Source organism: Rana temporaria, chromosome 1 (genome assembly GCF_905171775.1).
Source record: "Rana temporaria chromosome 1, aRanTem1.1, whole genome shotgun sequence".
Classification (NCBI taxonomy): domain Eukaryota; kingdom Metazoa; phylum Chordata; class Amphibia; order Anura; family Ranidae; genus Rana; species Rana temporaria.
The window spans coordinates 626183164-626196901 of record NC_053489.1 but is presented as its reverse complement, the minus strand read 5'-3'; positions in this window follow the sequence as shown (position 1 = coordinate 626196901).

Below are 13738 nucleotides of genomic sequence, written 5' to 3'. Positions count from 1 at the left end.
TTCCCCACAAATCGCTATCGCACAATTCTGCAAGTGATTATAATTTATTATCGCTGTTTTCTAGCTGATCTAAAACCATTTTTGACATAAAGGGACACTTTTGGACAATCTACAGTTTTTAGGCAGAAAGAAAAAAATTTATTATATAAAATGACATGTAGGACACTGGGCAGACCACTAGCGACAAGGGGGGTGTGTATTTTTTACATACAGTACTGTAATCAATAAGATTACAGTATACTGTATGTAAAGTGTTTGTTTACTTTTTTTAATTTGGCGCCGTTCTCCGTTCCCGTGCGTCGTAACGTCGCAGGGAACGGAGATCGGCGGCACACGGGGACACTGTGAATCGAGCGAGGAGGTCCCGCTCGCTCACACAGCGGGGTGGCATCGCTGGATCCAGGGACAAGGTAAGTAACTTGCCTGTGGATCCAGCGAGAAGGTAAGCCGCACCGCTGCACACTCTGCACGTCCACCCCGAGCGTGACTCGGGGATACCGATCTTAGCATAAAAAATCCACCCCGAGTCACGCTCGGGTTTACCGCCAAGGGGGTTAATGATGAAAAATATCATGCCACACCAACAGGGAGGTGTGTGATTGGCCCCAGATTTATTCTGCAGCAGGACAGGCGGCTAACTGCATGACCCCACACATACATCCAATGTGATTAAGAACTTACCTGCTTTGTTCCTACAAAAACTGTGTGCAAGTGTTACTGGAAGAATTGATGTTTTGAAGGCAAAGGGTGGTCTATTGGTTTGATTTTGATTTCTATTCCGTTCATTTACTTTTTGTTTTTTTACACCTGCTTAAAACGTTTGCAAAGTATGCAGTAGTGTGTGTATATATACAGTACTCAGCATAAATGAGTAAACCCCTTTTGAAAAGTAAGATTTTAATCAATATTTCAATGAACAAAAAACTATTTCCAAATTGTTGACAGAACTGCATTTTATAGAGCATTTGTTTACATAAAGGAATGGTAATTATGTAGCTAAAGGGAACAAAGTCTTCAGTTTTACTCAAATTGGAGTCAATAGACCTATCAACAAAAATGACTACATCTAGTCAGAGCTTTTTTCCTCAGAAAATAGGTGCAGGAACTCAACCACGACCCGTTCAGATTTCACGAACAGTAGGAGGGTCTTAAAGGGGCATTAAATACCAGAATTGCATTACATACAGAGTGCAGAGTTCAGGGGGTTACAAAGCTGTCACTTGTAAACACAGAAACCAGACTTCTGTGTTTACAAGTGATTGTGGTGAGCAGGCACCAAAGGGTCTGAGCCAGAGGTGGTGGAACTGAGTTCCCCCAAGTTCCCCCTGAAAAAAAGCCCTGCATCTAGTATTTTGTATGACCTCCATTATTTGTAAGGACAGCACAGCTATGAGAAAAGATTAGAGGAACTGAATTTATTCACTCTTGAGAAGAGGAGAATAAGGGGGGATATGATCAACATGTACAAATATATAAGAGGTCCATACAGTGAACTTGGTGTTGAGTTATTCACTTTACGGTCAACACTGAGGACAAGGGGGCACTCTTTACATCTAGAGGAAAAGAGATTTCATCTCCAAATACAGAAAGGTTTCTTCACAGTTAAGCCCTGTATACACGATCGGTCCATCCGATGAGAACATAAAAATCGTTTTTTTAATATTTTTGGGGGATATTTTTTATACCAAAAAGTAAAAAACATTGCTTTTTTTTTTTTAAATTGTGCTTTATGTTTGTTTATAGCGTAAAAATTAAAAACCACAGAGGTGATCAAATACCACCAAAAGAAAGCTCTATTCGTGGGGAAAAAAAGAAAGTCAATTTTGTTTACAAACCACGTCGCACGACCGCACAATTGTCAGTTAAAGCGGTGCAGTGCCAAATCACAAAAAGTGCTCTATTCACGAACGGGGTAAATTCTTCCGGGGCTGAAATGGTTAAAGTTTGTTTTAATAGTACATTGAGAGACATTTTATAGGCCACCTACACCAGGCACAGTTTTTTGCACCATCTGCATATTTGGAAAACCCACAGCACTCTGATGTCAGGTTGGGATTTTAACGTATGACCCTAGTGCTGCTAGGCAGAAGGGCTAACCACAAAGCCACCATGCTGCCCATAGTACCACCTAGAATATATAGTAGTACCATGATTCATAAATTAAAATATATAATTCTAAATATTCTAATACAATTTGAATTAAACATTACATTTTTTTGTCATATACTAGATATATACCTATAATTTTTATAGATACATTTAACATTAGAAAAAATATGCATTACTCTGTAACAATGCATTCGTTTTACAGAACACTACAAAACAGGAAAGAAAATTAATATCTTTACCATCAAAAGTAGGCAAACTTGCCAATTGTTTCATTTTACACACAAGCGGGATCTTGGCTAAATCCTGCAGTTTTGCGCTTTCCCTAGGGACCACATTTAGCATTTTCTATTATGGAAAAGTGACTATCCTGACATTTACTAATAAGTGTTCACCTAATTGATGGTGCTTCTTCGTTCTCAACATTAAAGTCTTAAGCCCTGTACACACGCTCGGTTTTCTCATCGGTAAAAAGTCCGCCGAGAAAACCGAGGGGAAAGCCGAGAACCCAGCAGGAAAACTGCCATGGAGCTTTGGCCGGGAATCCCGGCCGTGTGTATGCTCCATCGGCACTGCCTCGCAGTGTTTCCCATAGGTAAGTAATAGCTCTGGCGGGAAAAAAAACGCCGGGAATCCCAACGGGAAAATTGAGAGCAGGTTCTCGATTCCTGGCCGTTTTCCTGATGGAAAAACTGCGAGGAAGCATACACACGTCTGTTTTTCCTGCCAAAAGCTCTCCTGGCAGTTTTCCTGCCAGGAAAACTGGCCGTGTGTACGAGGCTTAAGTTGTTTTTATTAGGTGCAATTAGGAGTCTAACATCTATTGCTTCTCCTTATTCTTAGTAAATGAACCCAATGGTGTCTAAAATGAGCATGTACAAAATCCAAGGAAAAGTCATGTTCCTGTGCAGGGAACTTATTCATCCTGTCCTGTGTAGGACTATTCCTCCTCCTTAGCAATTAATAGCAGAATAGCTAGGGCTATTCTTTCAATTAGCATGATCTAATGGAGGGGAGGGGCAACGACTAAAAAATAGTAAGGTTGATGAGTACCTGAGATTTCCTTGATTGTACAATAAATGATCTCACTTAAAAAAAAAATTGATTATGTTTCATTACTTTATAAAAGAAGTTCATTTTAGAATAATTTGCTGCTTTTTAATTACACGGGCTATCATCTTTAAACCAGTAAATTGATTTTCTTGATAATGAAATTACACAGATGATGGACACAGCTTAAATTCAGTTGATTGTATAACTGGACAGAAGCTTGAGCATGCAGCAATTTCCTCTTTTAGTTAACTAATTTGCTGTAGCAAATCAAATTAGTCACGGCAAATGTAAGTGGCTTTAAATGACATTGTGGAAATGTTACATCAACTTAATTGAGGCAGCATGGTCGGGTTGTGGGAATTAAATGAGCGTTTTCTGTAAACACATATATGTTTAGAGCACGGAGGGTCACTAAACGCTTTTTAGTGATGCACTGCTTTCAGTATTTCCTGTGGTTATCCACTTCTCATTGTAACCCGAGGAAGTTTATGAGCTTCTAACCTAACAAAATCAAAAGTCATAGTTTTGTAATCTGATTGGTGTGTTTAGAATAAGTTATATTAGCAATTTGAAAATATGATGAAATATATTTTGATGGAGATGAATTATGCTAATTTTGTAATATATACAAGTTACAAGTTAACCACTTCAGCCCCGGATCATTTGGCTGCAAAATGACCGGCCACTCTTTGCGATTCGGCACTGCGGTGCTTTAACCACTTGCCGTCGCCGCACCGTCGAAATACGTCCACAAGGTGCCTCTCCTAGGCGAGATCACGTTATATGACGTCCTGCCTATTAGCCGCCACTAGGGGCGCGCGCGCGCCGCCGGAGCCGCGCGCACGCGCCCCCCGCTCGCCCCCGACTCCCGTGCGTGTGCCCGGCGGGCGCGATCGCCGCCGGGCACACGCGATCGCTCGGTACAGAGCGGGGAACGGGAGCTGTGTGTGTAAACACACAGCTCTCGTTCCTGTCAGCAGGGGAAATGCTGATTTTCTGTTCATACAATGTATGAACAGAAGATCAGTGTTTCCCCTAGTACGGCCACCCCCCCCCACAGTAAGAACACACCCAGGCATACTTAACCCCTTCCCCGCCCCCTAGTGTTAACCCCTTCACTGCCAGTGGCATTTTTATAGTAATCCAATGCATTTTTATAGCACTGATCGCTATAAAAATGCCAATGGTCCCAAAAATGTGTCAAAAATGTCCGAAGTGTCCGCCATAATGTCGCAATACCGAAAAAAAAATCGCTGATCGCCGCCATTACTAGTAAAAAAAAATATTAATAAAAATGCCATAAAAATACCCCCTATTTTGTAAACGCTATAACTTTTGCGCAAACCAATCAATAAACGCTTATTGCGATTTTTTTTACGAAAAATATGTAGAAGAATACGTATCGGCCTAAACTGAGGAAAAAAAATGTTTTTTTATATATTTTTGGGGGATATTTATTACAGCAAAAAGTAAAAAATATTCATTTTTTTCAAAATTGTCGTTCTATTTTTGTTTATAGCGCAAAAAATAAAAAAAGGAAAGGTGATCAAATACCACCAAAAGAAAGCTCTATTTGTGGGAAAAAAAGGACGCCAATTTTGTTTGGGAGCCACGTCGCACGACCGCGCAATTGTCTGTTAAAGCGACGCAGTCCCGAATCGCAAAAAGTACTCTGGTCTTTGGGCAGCAATATGGTCCGGGGGGTAAGTGGTTAACTGACAACTGCGTGGTCGTGTGACGTGGCTCCCAAATAAAATTGATGTCCTTTTTTTAGAGCTTTCTTTTGGTGGTATTTGATCACCTCTGCGGTTTTTATTTTTTGCGCTATAAACAAAAATAGAGCAATAATTTAGAAAAAAAAAGCAATATCTTGTACTTTTTGCTTTAATAATTTTTTTAAAAAAAAAAGCAATTTTTTTTATCAATTTAGGCTGGTACGTATTCTTCTACATATTTTTGTTAAAAATATTGATTGGTTTGCGCAAAAGTTATAGCGTCTACAAAATAGGGGGTCGTTTTATGGCATTTTTATTGTATTTTTTACTTGTTATGGCGGCGATCTGCAATTTTTGTATCGTGACTGTGACATTATGGCGAACACATCGGACACTTTTGATGCTATTTTGGGACCATTCACATTTATACAGTGATCACTGCTATAAAAATTCACTGATTACTGCATAAATGTGAGTGGCACGGAAGGGGTCAACCAGTAGGGGGCGGGAAAGGGGTTAAGTGTGTCCTAGGGGGTTATTCTAATGGTTAGGGGGCGTGGCTTACTGTGACATGTCACTGATCACTGCTCCTGATGAGAGGGAGCAGACGATCAGTGCTGTGTCACTAGGCAGACCAGGGAGATGCCTTGTTTACAAAGGCATCCCCCGTTCTACCATTCCGTGACCCGATCTCAGGACACAGACGGACATCAAGTCTCCCCATCCCGTTTTCACTAGTGCAACTATCCACAGCTCTCACCTGTGTACCCAACTTACCTTTTTCCATCCATAGTTCTAACTTGTGGAACCACCCCCCCCCCCCCCAGATGCAGGTCTCATCTGTGCACCCGAACACCCCCTCCCCTCTCCCCATCCACACAGCTCTATCCTCTGTACCCCCTTCCCAATTCAAATGGGAGAACATTTAGTACCCAAGCTCTGTCACTGTGGTTTCAGGTAATAAATTAGGGATTTTAGTTAACATTTTTCTTAAACAGGATCTTCACTATTATCTTAAATAAATACATCAAATGCATCTCTACAAACAGGATCTTATAGCTTGTTTTTCTTTTCCTCCCCATTCTTCTCATACTGGTAGTTTCCACTGAGGGCAGATGTATCCATCTCCCTTTACTTCCTGGAACTCTGCCTAAAACTTTGGGTCTGCCTCATGAAAGAGTTCAAATGATCTGAGGGAGAAGGCATTGGTGACATAGCCTTTGCAGAATGCAGCTGTAAGGCCATGGTTACATCACCAGTGCCCCTTTCAGCCAGGAAGTGGAAAAACAATAATTGTAAGTAAGAGCAAAAAAAAATTTGTATAAGATGATTTCACAGCAGAAGCAGGAGTGAGAGGCTGTCAAAAATGTTCCACCCCCCTCCAAAAAAAAAAAAAACACGGCAAATGAGTTAGAAGTGTGTGTGTGTGGGGGGCAGGATGGAGCAGTATATTCACTTTTGAGTGAAGGTCTGCATTAATGCTTTAAGCTCTAATTATGTAATAGCATCAGCAGTCTAAGTTTAACTTACAACATTATGCATATTATACAACATTTTAGTTTCTCATCCCATACATCATGCATCACAAATGTTTGATGACCCGCAGATGATTCTAATGCTTAATCTTAAAAAATCATAATGGGGTTATTTTGTAATCATTTTATTAAAGTGAATTAAAGGGGTTGTAAAGGGTCATTTTTATTTTTAAATAACAAACATGTCATACTTACCTCTTCTGTGCAAGGGTTTTGTACAGGGGGCCCGATCCTCCTCTTCTGGGGTCCCCCAGCAGAACTCCTGGCTCCTCCTCTTATTAGTTGCCTCAACGGAGAGCCGCATTCCCTGGGGGTACACGCGCGGGCACGCTCACTAGTTCTACGGCTACGTCCATTGACAAATTAAGGACTTGGCCCTGCCCCCTGGCCCCCGCGTCATTGTATTTGATTGACAGCAGCGGGAGCCAATGGCTGCGCTGCTATCAATCTATCCAATCAAGAGATGAGAACACCGGGCAGAGGAAGAGTGTGTCTCCACCATGGGAAATTCCAGGGCTCAGGTAAGTAATACGAGGGGCAGGATGTTTCCTGACCTTAATGCAAAGGATGCATTAAGGTGAAAAAACATGAGGGTTTACAAGCCCTTTAATAAGATGAAACATATAACATGAAAGGAACTCTCGGTAGAGATGACACAGGGAGGTACTATGCCTTTATGAAGGAATTGGGAAGGGGGGGGCTAAAAGTGGAAAAGCTTTGATGTCACTTAAGGGTTCTACCCCCAGTGCACACCATGAGATGTAGTGATACTGGAATCGGGTACAGTTGCTGATATTTTATTGCATCTTCATGATACAGCCCATAGGTAGATTGGGACTGGAATTTAAGAAATGATTTACTAAAGGCAATAGACTGTTCATTTTGCAAGGGTATTTTCCGTTAGCTTAGAGAAGGAGATGAAAAGCTACTGACATCATCTCTAGGTTTCTGTGTTTCTCTATGCAATGCTGGTCAATCATGGCTGGTGGGAGGGGCTGACAGGGGGCTGGCAGGGGTCTGTAGTAATGCCCACATGTGAGCTGAGCCTCTATGTTTGAAAGAACTGAAATATAATGAAAGGGGTAGCTAGGGACTGTAAGGCTGGGTAGAAAAGAGCTAGATGTCCTCCAGCCAAGAAATAAGGTGGGCTCTACCTGACTTGCATAAGTGTAAAAACTTCAGGTATATATTATTTTTTACAAAGATCACAATATGCCCCTGACAATGCCTTCAAATTATTTTCTCTCCAGAAGAATGGATCAATCTTTGCTTAAGCATCAAGCAGGAATATCACTTTTTGGACAGAGATACTAAATGAAGAAGTCCTGTATGGTCTAAAATGGAGGTGTTTTACCATACAAGTAAATTTGAATTTTTGCAACCCATCTGCTGCTGTGTTGGCATCTCTGTACATCCGGATCTTTGGTGCATATGTTGCCATTTACAAATCTTGTACCAACAGGGGTGAACTTTTTGCTGGCTAAGAGATTATACAAGTATGTATCTGTGCAGTTGTTGGATGCACTTTCTCACCTACAAAGTTGCAATGTTTTTATTTTTTTTACAGGGATGAGGACTGAGTAAATTCTTACTCTTGCCTGCAGCACACTGATGGCAATCTCAGGTTAGGCAAAGTCACTCTACAGGAAATCAAGGACTGCTTGCTAATGATATACAGTATGAATACACTTTATATATACTGTTTCTGTAAATGTTGATGTGTTGGAAACTTATTTATGTATAGCGGACTGCTCCTGTTGGGCAGGCCCTGCTTTAAATTTGGAGGGGAGTCTGAGTGTAATGCCGCATACACACGATCGGTTAAACCGATGAGAATGGTCTGATGGACTGTTTTCATCAGTCAAAACCGATCGTGTGTGGGCGCCATCGGTTAGTTAACCATCGGTTAAAAAAAAGCCAACTTGTTTTAAAATTAACCGATGGATTCCTAACCGATAGGACAAAACCGATTGTTAGTAGGCACGACCATCGGTTAAAAATCCACGCATGCTCAGAATCAAGTCGATGCATGCTTGGAAGCATTGAACTTCGTTTTTTTCAGCACGTCGTTGTGATTTACGTCGCCGCGTTCTGACACGATCATTTTTTTAACCGATGATGTGTAGGCGCGACGGACCATCAGTCAGTTTTATCGGTTAACCAATGAAAACGGTCCATCGGTCCATTCTCATCAGATGGACTGATCGTGTGTACGCGGCATTAGTTGACTCAGACTCATACAATTTAGATGAGGTAACATGAGGTAACATGCCGCCCGAAAATATCCAGCAGCTCCTTCGGGGGTAGTGCTACATATGAAAATAGAGTTATTGAAAGGTCCATTTTAGTTTCCGTGTTTCAAGCTGACATAGCTTAAAAAAGATAGATCATTGGGCCGTAGCCTTTAATTGGCGCTGCACTTCGGTACCCTGGCCAAAGATTCTCAACCGTATGACAAACTTCAAACTCTCAGAGAGAATTCACCATACTCTATATGATTCCATGCCCCAGTATAAAAAAAAATGGTCTCTCTGGGACACCACGCTTCTGGTTCAAGATTAACTACTACTAACCATAACCCTTTCTTCCTGTACAATGTTAATTATCAATGATACCTGTATACATTTCTGTACCATCATTGTTATTCTTTTTTGTGTACCTTGACCTTTTCTACAATAAAATCTTTTGTAAACAAACAAAAAAAAAAGATAGCTGGGCCACAAATGTAAAATCTGCCACAACAAAAATTGGCCTTAAAAAAACTAACAAAAGGTTTCCATAAAAGTTCATCATTAAAACCTTAACAAACTGAATCTGTGATAATGTTACATCCTACAACTTCTCTGTTAATTAGCACAACTATTGATTTTATATTGAACAGACATCTAAGCACAACTGTTTTACCTCTTAGTCCTGGCTGGCTAATTTGCAGGTAAAACTCCACTTAAGTGGTTGATCTATCCATTTAATCTGTCACTCTATATCCATTAACCTCAGTTTCTGCTGTTGCACAAACACGATTTCCTACAGATCACTGGCTCAAACAAGAAGCCTAAATGAAATACCTCAAATTAAGTTTAGATTGATTTACATCTGAAGCCAATGAACCGGTAACAGTTCTGGAGTGCATGACTATGTACAAAACAAACAGTGCAGCCATTTCAAAAGAGGAGACACAAACCCGGCCAAGTAAAGTCTTTATTACTTTGTTTGTTAAAGATTATTTGAATTAGTTTGAGAAAAAAAATGCAATTGCAATGTGAACAGCTTTTGAAATTACATTCTTTAATTAAATGAAATGTAAATATACAGTATTGTATACATCTAAAACTAATACCATTAAATTTGTAACCCTGTTTCTGGTTACACGTAAGATGACCCTCATCTTGCAGAAATTACACCTGATTTTGTAGCATCTGGACAGCCGGAGATCCAAGCTTCCACAAGGTGAGAGTTTTCATTAGCGCCCTGAATTTCTTAGCACTTTGGCATACCTTTATTTTTAGGAAAATAGGGGAAGGGTTAGAATTTCTTCCCGTATTTTATTGCTGTCTGTGCCTGAGAAAGGAAATACAATTCTGTAATAAACCATTGCTTGTTTTACTTGAATATCAGGCAATCACATTTCTTTACATGATAATCTGACACAGGATTAGCTGGCTCACCTAGTAGGGGAGAGTTCTTGGTAAATTGTCTAGGGTGTAATACCAACCTACCTACCTAAGCATTTAAAGACATGTTAATATAAACAAAATTGCCAAAAATGGCCATCAGTGCTCATCAGTGCTGCATATTAGTGCCTCCTATCTGTGCCCATCAGTGCTGCATATCAGTGCCTCCTAACAGTGCCCATCAGTGCTGCATACCAGTGCCTCTTATCAGTGCTCATCAATGCTGCCTATCAGTACCTCCTATCAGTGCCTCCTATCAGTGCCCATCAGTGCTGCATACCCTGTTTCCCCGAAAGTAAGACATCCCCTGAAAATAAGACCTACCGTATTTATTGGGGTATAGCGTGCTCCCGCGTATATCGTGCACCGATAAAGTTGCCCGAAATACCTGTGGAAAAAAGTTTTTTGTACTTACAGTTTTGGTGTCTTGCGCAGTGTCCATCGGCGGCCTCGTCGGGTCCGGCGTCCATCTGCGGCTTTGGGTGTCCTCTTCGTCAGGTCCGGCGTCCTTCTGCGGCGTCCTCGCGTCCTCCCGCGCCGAGTTTGAATACTGCGCCGACATATACAGAGCGCAGTACACTCGTGTATGGTCGGGCAGGCTCGGCTACTCTCGCGCTGACGTCCTTTACGTCCAGGACGTCAGCGCGAGAGGAGCCGAGACTGGCTGACTATACATGAGTGTACTGCGCTCGGTATATGTCGGCGCAGTATTCAAACTCGGCGCGGGTATCGGCGTATATCGCGCACCCACGATTTTGCCCTGATTTTCAGGGCAAAAAAGTGCGCGGTATACGCCAATAAATACGGTACTTACAGTTTTGCCTCGCTGAAATATAAGGTAACCCCCCGAAAATAAGACCTCCCCGATAATAGGGCCTCCCCCAAACATAAGGCATCCCGATAATAATGCCCCTGAAGCTACCATAACTCTGGACCGTCTGGCGCCGCCACGCAGCTTACGATTGGCCACAGCGCAGAAGGAGCAGCCAGGAAGTGCGTGGTCTCTTTTCATCAGAGAGCCTGCGGTCTACTGGTCGCTCTGCCCTGACGGAGTCTGGCCGACTCACAATTAGACAGTGAGTAGTGCGGAGCAGGAGTCGGGCACATTGTGTGGACACACAGGGGTGACTGAGGTAGGGGTAAAATGTCTGACAAAGGGGTGGGGGGGGGGTGTCTGGTGAAGGTGTCCACTGGCAATGGGGTGTGGAGGGGAATCACTTAAAATTACACAGAAAGATCAGAGGGGGAAATCAAAATGACACAGGAGGATCAGAAGGGGGAAACAAAATGACACAGGAGGATCAGAAGGGGGAAACAAAATGACACAGGAGGATCAGAAGGGGGAAACAAAATGACACAGGAGGATCAGAAGGGGTTACTAAAATGGTAATCCCCCCTCTGATTCTCCTGTGTCATTTTGACCCTCCCCCCCCCCCCTTCGTATACAGGTAATAAATTTCCTTTTTTTTGTTCAACAATAAATGTGTATCGTATTCTTCTTTATGGAAAAATAACACATCCCCTTAAAATAAGACCTAGCGCATCTTTGGGAGCATAATATTCGGGGAAACAGGGTATCAGTGCCTCCGATCAGTGCCCATCAGTGCTGCATATCACTGCCTCCTATCAGTGCTGCATATTAGTGCCTCTCAGTGCTGCCTCCTCAGTGCCCATCAGTGCAGCCTCATCAGCACACATCAGTAAAGGAGAAAAATTATTTATTTACAACATTTTTTGACAGAAACAAAGAACATTTTATTTTTCTAAATTTTCTGCCTTTTTTTTTCTTTTGCAAAAAAAAAAAACTCAGCTGTAATTAAATACACCCAAAAGAAATCTCTATTTTTGGGAAAAAAATAATAAAACATGTATTTGGGTACAGTGCTGCATGACCACGCAACTGTCATTTAAAGTGTGAGAGCGCTGAAAGCTAAATAATTGGCCTGGGCAGGAAGCAGGTGAAAGGGCCCTGTAGGAAAGTGGTTAATAATGTTTTTGCATTGGCACCCTGTCACGTAGGCAGCAATTTAAACACACCTTTACCAGGCATTGTACACTGATGTCACCATCAGCGAAACCCATCCTGAGAAATATCATGCAGTCATTGCTGTAGTGCATGTAGAAAGAAAAAGGCCGCAGGAGTTCAGCAGCACTGAAATGTAAAAAGGCATTAAGAAAAGTTGAGAACAATTGTCTTATTTTAGAGAAGCCAATTCTTTACAATAATATGCAGTATTATAGTAAACGAAATGTCATTCAGTTAGGATTTACATCTATTTTAATGACACATTGGTGAATGACGCCAAAAACTATCGTGCTATTCTCTTAGCAAACTTGACACCCAAATGTTTTTGGGCTAGACATGCCCACTGGATTAACAAAAACCGGCCAGTAAATGTATAAGTGCCTTTATCCATGTGTCACTCTCAGAATGGACATTTTTGTTGACAGCTTCTGTCAGTTGGGGACACCCCAGGAGGTATTCCCATCGTGATTTCTTGTTTATCATCAGACAATGAGCAAATGCTGCTAAGCCGTAGTAGCCAGCATTGGATAGGGGGGATTTTTTTCTTTTGGGGGCAGTGATAGGCAGCAAACAGAGATTCAGAAGAGGAAAGGCTTTAGGCTGTAATATTTTGTCACACTCTCATATCACTTCATATGGCAATTACAGCATTTCACATTTTAAAATACACCTAGAATTTATTACTCTGCAGAATATGTGCAAGAAGCAGAACTGTGGCTTTAAGAGACCAATCTACTGAAGAGAAAAAAAAACACACACACAAATAAAGAAGCAGCTGTTAAACACAGCACAGATATAGCTGCGAGCATTTAAGGATGATCTTTGTGATGGAAATGGCTTTTTGACAAGCTTTGCATTCCTATGACAGTAATTAAGAATCAGATTTCCACCAAAAGGCTTTATAGCCAGAAGGGGTTGTAAATCAATAGGAAACATTTTCATCACAGAATGAAAATTAATTATTCAGTGTTGAACATGTTTGTTCATAGTTAAATGCTTATTGTATATCCGTTTATTGGATTTGGTTTTTGCCTGCTGGACAATGAGAGGAGAGTCATTTATAAAGAAGCTCAAAGTCCACCGCATTGCTGAAAAAGAGTAGGGAACGATATTTTTGAAACATTTGTTGAATGATATTATGAAATGGTGTAAATGACCCACATTCTACAAGCCAACACATTCACACACATATCAATCACTCTGAAATAATACAGAATATACAGTGACATTATGATATCGTTATATCTGTTAACAGCACATAGCTACTGAATTCTTTACTTTTAACAACATCTCCTCTTCTCTTTTATCTTCTCTCACCTCTCTTCTTCTCTTTCCTCTTCTCTCACCTCTCCTCTTCTCTTTCCTCTTCTCTCACCTCACCTCTTCTCTTTCCTCTTCTCTCACCTCTCCTCTTCTCTTTCCTCTTCTCTCACCTCACCTCTTCTGTTTTCTCTTCTCTCACCTCTCCTCTTCTCTTTCCTCTTCTCTCACCTCACCTCTTCTCTTTCCTCTTCTCTCACCTCTCCTCTTCTCTTTCCTCTTCTCTCACTCACCTCTTCTCTTTCCTCTTCTCTCACCTCTCCTCTTCTCTTTCCTCTTTTCTCACTTCTTCTCTTTCCTCTACTCTCACCT